Source organism: Camelus dromedarius, chromosome 10, assembly GCF_036321535.1.
Source record: "Camelus dromedarius isolate mCamDro1 chromosome 10, mCamDro1.pat, whole genome shotgun sequence".
NCBI classification, from domain to species: Eukaryota; Metazoa; Chordata; class Mammalia; order Artiodactyla; family Camelidae; genus Camelus; species Camelus dromedarius.
The window spans coordinates 50,506,497-50,521,635 of record NC_087445.1 but is presented as its reverse complement, the minus strand read 5'-3'; the positions used below and the strand labels follow the sequence as shown (position 1 = coordinate 50,521,635).

At 39.3% G+C, this 15,139-nt stretch overlaps 1 protein-coding gene across 2 annotated transcripts in view; it reads left to right on the top strand.

Annotated features, from left to right (window-relative positions):
* The window catches only part of ALG2 (ALG2 alpha-1,3/1,6-mannosyltransferase), a 582,719-nt gene that overhangs the window by 317,498 nt on the left and 250,082 nt on the right, over nucleotides 1–15,139 (top strand). For both annotated transcript variants that reach the window (XR_010382753.1, XR_010382752.1), the window contains one exon: nucleotides 2,704–2,911. The gene's annotated coding sequence lies outside the window, so the exon portion shown is untranslated. The remainder of the gene's footprint in view (nucleotides 1–2,703; nucleotides 2,912–15,139) is intronic.

Here is a 15,139-nt window from a genome sequence, read left to right as displayed (position 1 = left end):
TCTTGTGTTCTCTGTGCTTCCCCCCTTTCCAATTTTTTTTAGCAGTATCATTTCCAACATGCAAATGATATAGGGGATCCCAGCTTAAGTTCAATAGATATCTTATAAGCCAATAAAAAGAAGATTCAAATTTTCCACCTTGTATCTAACAAGTCCTCAAATTCTACTTATTCTGACTCCTAAATACTTGTTGCATCTTTACAGTGCTGCCTAGCTTCACCTCCCCTGCATTAATTTAGCTTTCAGTTATCTCCTGACTGGTCTGTTTCCTGCTATGATTTGATTTGAACAAAAGTGTCCTCCTCACCATCTTCCAGATTTCAGAAAACAAAATGGTACCCAGAGGCCTTATGGTTGAGAGAAGGGCAGGGAGCTTGTAAAGACGAAGCAAGACAAAGGATGGAACTGGACAGGGCATTGGGGGAAGCTTGATGAAGGTCTTATGCTTACTTATGGGATTCTTAGGATCAAGATGTGATCCTGAGTAAACTGGATGGTTTTCAATGCTGTTGATGTTTTCCATGTTTGTTTTCTTTAGTGTGTCAGTGAAGCTCCTTTGGAGAATATTAGCCCATTTCAATTATGTTCAAGAGAAACAGGGAAAGGGCTTTTGTTCCCTAGGGGCTGGTAGGGAAGGGCCAGGTATGGTGGTGGACAGAGGAATCAAAAGCAGAGAACCCAAAGAGAGACAGGATACTTGGAGGGGCAGAACCAAAGCCTAAAGGTACAGCCTGTGCCAGCCCCTAACATCCACCCACCCTTCATAATTTCCTTACAAGTCATTGCTTTCCTGCCTGTCCTTAAGAGCATTCTGTCCTGTATGTATTAAGGGAGTGATTTCCTTTCTGTCTGTATCCTCACTTTCTTCTCTGATTGCCAGAAAGTTTGGTGATAGTGAATGGTCACCCAGGAGAAAAAGGTGACAACTTTAGCCCAGCTTAGTCCATTGTAAAAGGTCTCTAAGAGCCTTTTCCATATTTGAAAGTGCCTTTTAGCAAGACTCAGGAAAGGATAGCCTCCAGTGAGAGATTTCCCATCGATTATACACTTGTCAGGAGCTGCACAGGCCCAGCTCAGAGATTTCCACCTTAAACTTTCAAAAGAAGCAACTTGCTAAATGTTCTGGAGCTGGGGATGCCAGAAGAGCCACTAAAAATCAAACAAGTGAGCAGAAACTGAATTTGACTTTTGGCCCCAGGGGTAAGAGAGATGGAGATGAAAGCTGACAGGCTCCTACATGACAAGGCCTCTGTGGAGTGGAAATGGGTGACTCACAAATCGGAGTGGCACTTCCTCTCCACGGGCCGCCCTGGGAGCAAAGCTGAAACATCCCCACCCAGCCCCTCCATGCAGACTCTTGGCCCACTGACCAGAATATTAGCAGGCAGCCCCTCCACCTCCAGTGCAGGACAGGTCTTTGGGAGTGCAGCTTTAACCTCAAAGACAACTGTGGATTCAGCTCAGCAGTTACTTCTCCATGGCCAAGGAAGCAGTGTACATTTTATCATAGGGAGTCCTTGGGTCTGAGCCCTGTTTTTAGAATATCTTCTAGCCCTGGCTCTGCCATTGAAAAACTGAGTAAACTTAAACTTGAGTAAGTCACTTAGTCTTTGGAGGCCAGAGTGTCCCAAACTATAAATTAAAAAGAGCTCAGTATTTTGTGGAAGAGGTGGACATGTAAACAGCAATGATGTTCGAAGTTGGTGATAATGTGCAGGGGGTCCAAATGAAGGATAGATAATTCCATAGAGAAGAGGTGACATTTGAACTGGTTGAATCGAGTCCTGAGAAAGTTGTAAGAGTTTTCAGGCAAGCAGAGAGACTATTCTGGGCAATGTAACACATTCCTAAAGAACTGAAGGCAGGGGAGAGAGAAGAGATTTGATGAGGCTTGTGTGAGGAAGAAGCAGTCAATCTGAGAGCACTGAGAGCTGAGAGGATGTGAGATGTGTCTTAGATGTAGAGTCAAGAGGTGGTACCCAGTTGAATGTGGCTTCCCACATTCAACAGAGGGTGGCCGACTGGCTCCTGCCTTGAGTGACTGAGCAAATGATGATTTAATTAAATAAAACATCCAAAGCAGGAAAGGGTGGAAAAATGATGAATCCAGTTTCCGACAGGTTGAAATGAGAGTATCCAGAGTTCAACCAACTGCCATATCCAGCAGGCAGCTTGATAAACAGGTGTAAAGCACAAAGTGGTTGAAACTAGAGATGTAGGTCTGGGTGTCATCAGCTTACTCTGATCTAGATTATTTCAAAGTTCCTTTCTAAATCTCAAGCCATAAGATCTGTGATTCTAAACCTTGTAAAAGGAAAAGTCCAAAAGTAAACCTTTCTCCTCTCCCTGGAGTAGTATTCTAATGAGACACTTGGTGTGGTTTTCTCTGCCTCCCTCTTTTTGGTGTTTATGTGCATGATAGGCTGGTCATAGGATCCTTGCCACTGAATTTTATTTTCTTGAGTTTCTTTCAGATATTAGTTACAGGATTTTAGACAACATAGAATGGTTTCAGCCCAGATAAAATTAAACAGTAATTGGACATCAGTGATGAATCCCAAAAAGGCTTTGGAAAAGTCTCCACAATTCTCATCAATTATCAGTGGCTCCTCATTTTATGTGAAATAAAGTTCAGGCTCTTCAGTTTGGCATTCACGTCTCTCCCTTCCTTCTCTCCCTCCCTCCCTCTCTCTCTGATCATAGCCATGTCATGAGCTACGGAGAGGCCCAGGTGGTGAGAAACTGAGGCTTCCAGCCACCAGCCGCATGAGTGAGCGTGGATGCAGATTCTCCAACCCCATCAGCCTTTAGGTGACTGAAGCCCTGACCAACATTTGCCTGCAGTCTCCTGAGATACCCGGAGCCAGAAGCTGCCAGCCAAGCAACTCCTGGATTCCTGACCCACAGAAACGTGAGTTCAGTGTTTGTTGCTTTAAACTTCTGTGTTTTGGAGTAATTTGTTAAGGTATGATCAGGAAAAGGAGAAATGTGCTCTTCTGATAATATGTGGGAAATGGGCCAGGAAAGGTCTGGAACGATTTCAGCAGTTTGGCGAGAGCTCTGCAGAGTGCTGGGAGCCTGGGTCTTGTCCTGATTCTCCTGCCTAGTCACTGGGTGGCCTTGAAGACAACTCATCTCCTGTTTGGGCCTCAGTTTCCGTACTTGTAAATGAAGATGGGAAGTTTATTTCCAGGATTCATTGTAAAACCATGACATATATGCAGTTTTTATATGTTGTAGTCAAGACCTGGAAATGACGAAGAGTAGTTTTCAAAACTTGAAAGAAAAAGATGGAAGACTGGCTTTACGAGTCAAACTTTAAAATCAGCACTTATGGATTAGAAAAGAGATATTACAAAATTATCTTAAAGCAATGTTTAATGTCCTCTGACTTGCTATAAACTGAACCCCAAAATACAATTACTTTCTTCTTATCAATCAATGATGGGAAATACCATGAAGGCTCATTTTTTAATGCGTGAAAATCTCCTAGAAGAGTTCCTGGAACAATAGTTAAGTGTTATATTTATAACGAAGGGAAACTTAGTGAACTAAGTGGGTTATTAAAAGATATCAAGATTGGATATTCATAAATAAAGGAGCATATTACCAAGGTTTATTAAGAACTCCATATTGATGTGCACTTAGGATGCTTCCATGTCTTGGCAATTGTAAATAGTGCTGCTGTTATTAGAGGTGTGTATATATCCTTTTGAATTAATGTTTTTGCTTTTCTCGGGTATATGCCCAGGAGTGAAATTACTGGGCCATATGGTGGTTCTGTTTTGGGGTTTTTGAGAAACCTCCATATTGTTTTGCATTGTGACTGCACCAATTTACATTCCCACCAACAGTGTATAGGGTTTCCCTTTTCTCCACATCCTTGCCAGCATTTGTTATTTGTGTTGCTTTTGATGCTGGCCATTCTGACAGGTGTGGGATGGTGTCTCATGGTTTTGATTTGCGTTTCCCTGATGCTGGTGTTGTCGAGCAGCTTTGCATGTTCCTGTTAGCCATCTACATTTCTGCTTTTGGAAAAATGTCCGTTCAATTCTTCTGCCTATATTTTAAATCGGTTGTTTGTTTGTTTACTTGCTTTTTAATTGAAGTACAGTTGATCTTAAATGTTTTATTAGTTTCTGGTGTACAGCATGGATGGACTTGGAGGGCATTATGCTAAGTGAAATGAGTCAGACAGAGAAAGACAAATACTATAAGATATCACTTACATGTGGAATCTAAAAAAACACAGCAAACTAGTGAATATAACAGAAAAACAGACTCACAGATGTAGAGAAAGAACTAGTGGTTACCAGTGGAGAGAAGGCAAGGGGAGGGGCAAGATGGAGGTGGAGGATTAAGAGGTACAAACAATCAGGTATAAAATAAGCTACAAGAATGTATTGTACAATATGGAGAATATAGCCAATATTTTATAATGACTATACCCTAACCTTTAAAGAGTGAATCACTATATTGTATACCTATAACATATAATATTGTACATCAACTATACTTCAGTTTAAAAAATATGGTATTGTAAAATAAATACAGAAATAAATATGGTTTAAAAAAAAAAGAACTCCAATTTGGTGTCTTGATAAGAACTCTGGCTGCCTGATACAGTGCTGGGCGGCACTCATATTCCTTGGCTGGTGGCCCCTTCCTCCATCTTTAAAGCCAACAGAAACAGGCCAAGTCCTCTTCATGCTGCCATCTCTCTAGCTTTCTGCAGCCAAGAATGGTTCTCTGCTTTTCAGGCCTCATGCGATTAGATTAGACCTACTTGAATAATCTAGTATAAGTGTCCCATCTCAAGGTCCGTAACCTTAATCACATCTGCAGAGTCCCTTTTGCTACATAAGGTAACATATTCACAGGTTCCAGGGGTTAAGATGTGGAAATCTTTGGGGGCCATTATTCTACCTATCACTGTATATATAATATTAGTATATTATATGACATATTTCATATGTATAAATTTATAAAATTTACATGTATTATATATTTATATTATGTTATAAATACATAATTTATGCTTTAAAATTTCTATATATACATGTTGAATGTGTATGTATATATATTTACATGTATGTATGTATATACACACACATATACGATACAGTGAAATATCTATGTGTCTTTTTCATTGTTGCTTGTCACCACTCTTATTTCTCTGCCCCTTGCTGCACACTGAGTGACTTGGATGGAATGGCATATTTCCATATTTTAATTTTTTCACTTGATTTCCCCTTTGCTGAAGTGGTTAAAGCAGTTAGATAGGCTATGTTTATAAGTATTAATGAACAATGCCCACCCCCAGCAGCTTAAAACTGCAAGAGTTTAATTACCCTCATATCATGTGTCACTTAATAGGGTGACTGAGGGGCTCTACTCTGTGCTGCTCCTACTCAGAGACCCCAGAGGTGGGAAAATCCAGCTCCATGATCCACAAAGGCTGAGATAGGAAGGGAACATGGTTGATTGTGCACTCATTCCTGAAACTTCACTTCTGGTCACATTTCATTGACAAAAGCACATCATTTGGCCACATCTAAGTTCAACAGCTCACGGTATATTTATGGACAGCCCTAGTGACTCCCTATAAGATACATAAACATCCTTTAAAAAGTTACGTTCTTTAAAATAGAACTGTAGGCTTAATCGTGAGAAATCGTAGTCCCCTGCTCCACTCTATGGGGCTGCTCTCAAGAGGAAACCACATTAAATAATTTTCGTGATTTCTTCTCGAATTTACCTCCAAGTTTCTAAATAACATGTGTATAGTTCTATTTCCTGATTTTTCCATTTTAGCCACCACTTAACTAAATTCCTACTAGGGAAGATTCGACTTAACGCTCTTCCTCACATATGGCATTTACATCACGATCCTGTAAACATTACATACAGCTGAGCTATGTAGGATAGTTTCATTTTCTTTCTCATGCATTGTTTTCTTAGAATGAGTGAAGCCTTCTCTTTTTTCATTTGCTTAGTTTTCTGTGTATCTATTATTAACTTTTTCCCTAAGCTCTCTGACGAAGCTGTAAAACTCCTCTCAAAACATTCAGACACACTGAGCCCTTCATTAGTTATATTCTGTTCTCAGAAACATCCCTCATTGCTCCTCAGTTGTCCCCTTCCAGCATTGTGACAGATCACTTTCTGGGTCTGCTTATATTTAATATTCCTATTCCTTAAAACCTTCAGGTTTCTAATCAAGAAGAGAAAAAAAAAAATACTAGATGACTTCTGAAGTCCCTGCTCCCTGTTCTGGAACTCTGATACAGACATGGAGCGTTATGGGAAGCAAAATAAGTTTCAAGCATTGGCCTTGCTTTGTACCCCTTTTGGCTAAGGGTTGGCCACTGGGTCTGGGTCCTCACTGCTCCAGCTCAGGTTCAGATTCTTTACTTTGACTTCTCGTATGTACTGCTTTCAAGATCTTGATCATCCTCTGATATCCTTATCTTGAAACTAATAATAAAAGAAGAAGAGAAAGGGTCCACCTTTTTTTTGTGGGGATTCCTAAGTTCCTGAGCTCCAGCCCTAGAAGCACGTGCATATTTCTTACCCCTCCTTTGTCCCATTAGAAGCAAAATTATTAGACTTTACTCAAAAAGTGGGAAATCCAAGTCATAGGGGAAAACAGTGTGAAAGTTAATATCTTGTTATGCTCTTATCTGGGAGCTGATTGAATTTCTGAAAGCTCTTGAGGTGCTCCTGCTGGCAGCTGGGACTGAAGGTTCAAAGCAGAGAAACAGGCATGTGGGGAAATGCTTTTACTTCATGATTTTCGTCTCACACCTGGAGATGGGGCACAACGTGCAAGGTGGGGGGAGCAGAATGAGAATATAAATACTGGAGTAATGATGGTAATGTTTTCATACCTGTGTGGGGATGAGATTTGGTTTGATTGTGGAAGGATGAAGCAGGGAGGATGATGAAGATGATTCTGAGATGCTGAAGAAACCTAGAGTGGTGTAGTTCTGAGAGGACGTTGTGTTAAGAAACCTGAGAAACTTCTGCCTGCTTTAGTCTGCCATCAAGGAAATTGTCTTATCCTCCCCCCCCCTTTTTTTTCTCATTTTCTGTTATGTGTAGCACAACTGGAGATTAGAAGAGAGAAGATGTTCCTGGGGCTTTCTGTGAAAACAATGGCCCCACCCCAATGACAGGGAAGGGATTGATGCTAGGAATTACCAACTTATAAATGGAAATTAATACTGTAATTAGCAAGATAGGAAAATCCATCTTATTGTAAATGGTGATACTTATAGACTGTGATATTCCCCCTGGGATCACCAGGTTATTTAAAAGGAATAAATCAGGAACCACATTCAAGCCCATGAAGAATGCCAGAAATATTCAGAGCAGACATACACCTCAGACAGATAATGTTTTCAACAGGGCTGTAAAACAGTGGATAAAGTCCATTTTTAAAAAGATACACATTTGTAATTTTTGACACTTCTTAGATGGAAAGTGTTTTCAGATTGCCTTTTGAATATCAACATTGTCACCTAGATAGCTTTCTAGCAAACAAACTAAAGATGTTGGATAAAAAGACTAGTCTCACAAAAGAACGAGATGAATACTGCATTCCAAATAAAAGGAAGGGTCTCCAAGGATGAAATATAAACATTTGATAAACCTGCAGCTCTGATAAAAGTCTATATATAATGGCCTTACATTTCTATATCTGTTTAAAATATGGAGCCTGCTTTCACATCCATTAACTCGTTTGATTCTCGTGTGTGTGTGTGTTTAGTGTGGGAAGAGGTAAATAAGAGAGATGTTAAAAAAAAAAAGATCCTCATTTTACAGATGAGGCATTGAAGCCCAGAAAAATTCAAGCCCACAGTGCCTTCCAAGTATTAACAGACTATGTGTATTTAATGTTAGCTGTCCCTGAATCAGAGTTAAAATGCAGCCATACTTCTCTAGGCAGCCAAAATAGGGATGCCAGCACAGGGGTGGCACTCTAGCCACAGTAGGGTTATGACTTCAAGTTTATGAGTTCAAGAATGAGCCAATGCAAGCCATTTAGGAAAACTACCCTCCCTCCCCCCAGTGATTATGGATTTAAGAATAGCAGAATTTCATCCTATTGTCTTCCTTATTACCCCCTTATTTGATAGATTGGTTAGGGCTCTGCTAGTCACAGTGCATCATGGCTTGCCTTGAATCAGGGCTCTACATGTGTACATGTCTTCCTTTCTGGACTGTGAGAGCCCACAGACCAGCAACCAGATCCTTAATGTGTAGTTTTCATCAAGGGCCCATTCCAGTGCCAGTGCTTCATAAACATGTAAACTTGAATAAACTACGAGACCAGACACTTCGCAACACCATCAATTGGGTCATAATGTAGGCATGTAGACTGGAAGACATAATAGGGTTAGAGGTGTCAGATGCCTCCCTTTTAAACCGTATGACCTGGTTCTTATTCTTTTCCATGTTTGGCCCCATTTCTTGCATGAAGTCAATTACAGATGATCCCCAACTTTCAAACAGATTGGAAGTGTGTCTCAAAGTCAAGTAACAAACCCATATGCTAAAAGGGATGGTTTCCATGTTTCCTTTCCCCAAAACCTTAAATCCCTTTTCAGGAATACCAGACCCTGTGGCAGATTTGGAGAAACCCTGCAAACCCCTATAAGTGGTAGACCATGTGATGTTATAGTCCCTGCCCCAACCCCTGGTCCACACCCCAGACTCCCATCCCCAGCCAGGCTCTCACAGAAGGGCAATGCAGAATGTAAAGCAACTGGAAAGTCACGGATTAGTGCATGAGCTTCAGGAGCATCCATGGAGTAAACCTTTGCAAACTTTAAAGGGAAAATGCATCGTGTAATAATTTCTATTTTGTGTAAAAAGAAGAGAAAAAGATTAAAATAAATATATATGTAAGAACAGACAAATGACAGGAAGGAAATACACTAGAAAACTTTAAATGATTTTTTCTAGCTGGTTGGATTATGATTTTTTTTCTAGTTTTGCACTGGTTTAATGTACTTGTATTTTAATATATATAAATACTTTTTAATTTATTTTATCTACTTGTAAGACATTAAAAACATTGCTATTAAGGCTTTTTGACCACTATCCCAAACTCTTATGTCACTTTGGCTTTCATTCATCTTTCCGGATTTTTTTTTCGATATATTTACAGATATGTATGTATACACATAGAAATACACAGTATTGTTTTGTTTCTACATAGATAACATCATGCAGTACATATTCTGCAATTTTCTTTCCATGTCAGTTACATATAAATCTACCTCAGTAAAAAAAAATAATAATACTATTCTATCAAATGGGGAGACTGCAGCTTATTTAGTCCAGTGGTTCTACACTGGAATCATGTAAGGAGCTTTATTATTTTGGGGTGGGATAATTAGGTTTATGTATGTATGTATGTATGTATGTATGTATGTATGTATGTATGTATGTATGTATTTAGCTGTAGGTGCTGGAGATTGAACCCAGAACCTCATGCATGCTAAGCGTGCACTCTACCATAAAGCGCTTTAAAATCAAACCAATGCCCAGGGCCCACCCTTAGACATTCTGATGCAAAGCTTTTGCTTCTACCACCCAGGTGTTTTAGAACAGTATCACATTGTGTAACCTTGCACATATATATGGATGGTACTCTAGGAAGACTTTTTAAAAATAACACTTATATTGTAGTACCAATTTATACTCTTACCAGAAGTATGTGAAAATAACCCCATACACTTCTCTACCTTGGATATCTAATTTTAAGATTTTTAACTTTGATGGATTAAAACAAATAATAAGTCATTTATTTTCATTTTATTGATCATCTGTAAGATTTATATCTTTTCATATGCACAGGGAGGGATTAAGGGCACAAGGCACTCAGGTTTGTATCCTAGCTCTGCGCTGATGAGCTATATGCCTGCAGGCCAGTTGTTAACTTCTCTGTGCCTCAGTTTCCTCAGCTGTAAAATAGAATCATAGTGCCTAGTTCATAGGCTTGTTGTAAGGATGAAATGATTTAATGTAGATATGGTTTTAGAACAGTATCATCACAGAGCAAGCACACCATAGATGTATTCTTTTTGGTCGTTTGTGCTTTTTTTGTATTAGTGCTTAATCAGAAAACAAAATTGATTTTTAAATATTGACCCATTCAGAGAAAGCTACCCAGGCAGGGTAGAGACATCTCTTGTGGTTAGAGGCCTTACATACTTTGTCCCTGCTCCCCATAGTAAATTGGGAATGGTAACTCTGCACCTGTGTGAAGACAAAGGAGGTGAAACATGCCTTTTGGGATCCTTAACAGGTCAGAGACGTTTCAGTCCATTGTTTCATATTGGGAAGCAGAGTGCTTTCATCGCTATCACGGGGCAAGTCTGCAATGCTTCACTAGGAGCCTAGAAAGTTAGACCTTGGAAGGACTGGCAGAAGGATTTTAGAGATCATCCACCGGGCACTGTGCTTACTAGACGAGGACACTGAGTCCCAAAGGATGAAAGTAATTGGATGAGCTCCGACCACCACCCAGTGACAGAATCAGACAGAATCTATGTCCTGCAGCTTCAGAAAGCTTTGACCTGACCTTCTCTATTGCTCATTTGGGCCTGGGTGATAGTGTTTGGGGGGAGTAAGCTCTAATCTTAATATGTATGTGAGAAATAAGCTGAAGAATCTTAATTTTATGTAATAAGATAATAGGTAAGAATTATTAAGAATAAGACAAATAGGTAAGAATAATTTTAGACATGCTAAGAATACAAATTTTTCTTTTATTGACATATAGTTGATTTACAATGTTGTGTTATTTTCTGATATACAGCATAGTGATTCAGTTATACATATGTATTTTTCATATTCTTTTTCATTATAGGCTATTATAAGCTATTGAATATGGTTCCCTGTGCTATACAATAAGACCTTGTTGTTTATCTATTTTATATATAGTATTTTTTTAACAGTAACACTACTGGTTTCTTAGCCTTAGGACAAGTTCCTAAGTAATACATCACCTAGAAAATGTTTTCATGCCACAAGATAATTCCTTTAAAAAAAAAAAGGCCAAATAAATCCATCTATTCAATTCACATTAAAATAGTTAGATAAACACACACATACAAATTTGGAGAAATATTATGATTTAAATAACTAGCTAATATTTGGGAGACCAATGTGATTTTTTTAAATCTCATTCTGACCCAAGGATGAAGAGGTTTGAAAAGATTTTAACCCTTAAAAAAGAATGATAATTTAAAAACTTTTTTCCCAAATGACTGTAGAAGTGATTAATTTTACAAACTGTTAGCTCTAACAAAGAGTTATACACCCATCTCTGGTTTTGAAGGAGAGGAAAGATAAACTAACAAGAAATAAGAAGCATATTAGCATGTTCAATTTACCTAATTATGTAAAATAGTGATAAACTTTGATCCTTTTTTTTTTTTTTGGTAATACCTGAAGCAGGTGAAAAAAATGTATATTATTATTTCCTCTCCTAAACTAAAGCCTTCAGTTAATGTGTCATCAAGGTGATTCAGCAGGCTTAGGGTGAAATGTTAACCAGAGTCTGACCAGTCTGGATGCTAATACAGGCAATGAGGTCTCAGGGGTGTCATCTTGGAGCACATCATCTTGAATCCTAATTCCCTTTTCCAGGGCTGGGGGAGACAGTGCTAGTTTAAGCCCTTTGCATTTCACTTCTGGGACTTGAGAATTCACATTTTCTGTTAGTAATGACTTACAATGCTGGATTAATTCCACTACTCCCCACTTGAAGGGGAAACCAAGGGGAAGGAGTCAAGTGACTTGTACAAAATAAAGTAGAAATGTAGTGACCTGAAATTCAGATTTTCAGATGATATTAAAATTATCCCTAAGATAGATGAAGAGATAGCACTTCACAGTTATTATCTTACTTACATCTTTATTAGTTCTCCAGTGCTGTGTAACAAATTACCCCCAAGAACTAGTGGCTTAAAACAACAGACATTTATTATCTTACAATGTCTGTGGGTCAGGAACTCAGAAGAAGCTTAACTGGGTGGTTCTGGTTTAGTGTTTCTCGTGGGATTGCTGTCAAAATATTGGTTAGAGCTGCTGTCATCATAAGGCATGACTTGGGCTGCTTTCAAGATGGCTTACTCATTTGGGTGGCAAATTGGTGCTGGCTATTGGCACGAGGACTTAGTTCCTTGCCACGTGGGACCTCTCCATAACACTGCTTGAGTGTCTCATGGCATGGTGCTGGCATCCCCAAGAGGGAGTGATATAAGAGAGAACAAGATGTCATGATACCTTCTATGACCTAGCCTCAGAAGACATACACCATAATTATTCCTATACTCTACTGGCTACCAAGTCAGCCCTGTTAAGTGTGCAAGGGGACTGTTAAAGGACATAACCACTAATCACTGAGGATGACTGGGGCCACCTCGGAGGCTGCCCACAGCTTCTTTGAGAACTTGTGCATACACTGAAGACATATTAATACTCTAAATTTTGAAGGTGAAGAAACTTTTTCATCCCTAGAGAATGAAAGTTACATACCCTAAGAGGCAAGAGTGGGGATGTGAAGCCAGGTCCCCTAAGGCAGGTTGTCTGTCTACACCTCACAAAATGGGGGCCAGTAGGTCTCAGTGCAGCATGGATTCACCCCCCTCTGCGGCACTCTCCTAACTTCATAAAAAACTTTTCCATAGAGGTGGGTGTATGTAGCTTAGAATGCAAGCTCAGACCTACTTTAGAGTCCTTCATATATTTGGGGGGAACTCATATATGGTTCCTACTTCCCATGGTCCCACTTAAATTCCTAAATAACACTAAATAGTAAATAGGTTTTCCTTTCTTCCTGATCCACAAAGATATTCCCTCTATTTCCAAAATATTTTAAGCATTTTAAGTGTCTTATTAACTTCCCTGTGAATTCAAAGAAGAGGAAAGGGATTTTATGTGACAAGAAGAGCAGTATTTGACCTCTCTAGCTCTGATTCCTCACTTTTAAAATAGAAACAAAAGTTGCCTCTGTAGGATTGTTGAGAGGTCAAATGGGATGATTCACGTAAGGTGCTTAACACAGTGCCAGGCACACAGGTCATGCACAGTAAATAAATACTTATCAAGCATTGACTAAACATTTATAGAGTAGTGCATAACGATCGATATTACTGGGCACTTTATTCTCCTTGAACCTCTATCTCTTCATCTGAAAAATGAATGAGTTGAACAAGATCAGGGATGGGGAAAAGGCTCCCATATACCCACTTTGTCCTGAACAGGTGGCATGGGCTGTCTGGAGAAGAGTTCTGAGACTAAACCTCTGGTAGCAGGAGTGATTCCAGAGTAGGTCAGTGCTGTCTGTTGATGTCTGGAAACAGAAAGTGCTGACACTCATGCATTTCTTTGCTATCCCTGGACTAGATAATCAATAAAGTCTATTGAACTTTGGGAGTGTAAGATTCCATAACCTACCGACACCTTCTCACACACAGGACAAGTGTTCTGAAACCAATCTCTGGATTATCCAGAGTTTTCGGTGACAAAGTCAGTCATAATCACTGTGCCTTTAAAGATTTTAACCTCCTTCGTAAATAGCCAGCTGGTTACTTAATTGAACTCACCCCGTTATTTTCGAAACAACCAGGAGTATGACCAAATTCAGTCTTTCCTTCAAACTAGTTCTGCTTGTCTCTGTAAGTCACTACGTGACGATATATGTTATTTTAAACTCTCCTTATTTTTAATGATATAAACAATGAAAGCCCAAGTAAGAGAAAGGAGCTAACACATTTATTCGCATTCTGCCATCTGTTTAAAGCTGCTGATGTAATTCCAGTTTGAAATTGCATTAGTGCTTGCCTCCTGGACTTCTTCCTTATTTCCTTTTGTATTTCAGGCCTTCTGTACTTAAGAGAAAGCATTGCCTGTAGGATGTTGGTCAATTAATGCGCAGCTACAGGATAGCTCTGGCCATTTTCAAACTGGTCTCCAATTTGGATTTCCTTCACTATTAGCTAGGATGACTGTAACTGGAGTGTTATTTGCTTAAATGTATTTGGTATTTAAGGTTTGATTAGTGATGTTTTCAGCAATATCATCAACAGTCAGCAGATTTGTTTACACTGCAGAGGATGGCAGAGATTATGGGTTGTGGTCGTGCATACTCAATCATCCCATATTGACTTTTTCTTTTTACTTTTATCTCTTGTATTATGCCTCAGAATTCAATTTTAATTTTTTTAAATGCAGCTGCTTTATAGTGGTTTGAATAATATTGTAGTAGAGGATTTTGTTAAATTGTGCACTATTTTGTAGTGTCTTTTATGAAGCTAGGTCTCATTTAAAATTATATTTTACTGGGTGACCAGAGTGTAGTTTCTTTGCTTGGATATAAACTGGGTACACAAGTCAAGCCCTTTTTCTTTTCACTTTCAAATATCCACCCTAGAGACTCGACATTGGATGAAGTGGACAAGGTATGTGAGGGCACACGTGGGATGGGGGCAGGACAACCAGAAACTTGGGCAGCTTCCTTCACTTTTCTGAGCCTTAATTTCTGCCCCTTGGATTATACTAGAGTATTCTAAAGTCTTTCTCCTCTAAACAAGTTCTGTTGATCTCTGAAATAGGCACCTTTCCCTTTTCCTGATATCGCTGTAATAAGGGGCTCTGCTTTGGGTGCAGAAGTTGAATCTCATGTCAGAAAATGTCATCAGAATAATTTAGAAGGTTGGATTGGAAGTGACCTTAAGGACTCTTCTCAAAGCTCTTTCAGACTCTCAGTTATAGCCACCTGTAAAGGCATGGCCAGCAGAGAGGAATGTGTTCACTAGGTATCAAGAATGGAGCTTGACATCAGCAAGATTATGTAGAATATCACTTGCTACTCAGAATCATGGCTCTGAACCACGGCTCCTCACTGAGGCTCAGCACTACCTGTGGATCTTTTTTTTTTTAATATCGATGTCTGGATCCAATATCCAACTTGCAAATCAGAATTATGGGGAGTGGGATCCCAGTGTTTGTATATTACAAAGCTCTGTGGCTGATTCTGAGCCACAGTCAAGGTGGAGAAGCTCTGTTCCAAAAGAAGCATTTCATTGAGATAAAGTGGAGTCAGCAGAGAGAGAGATCT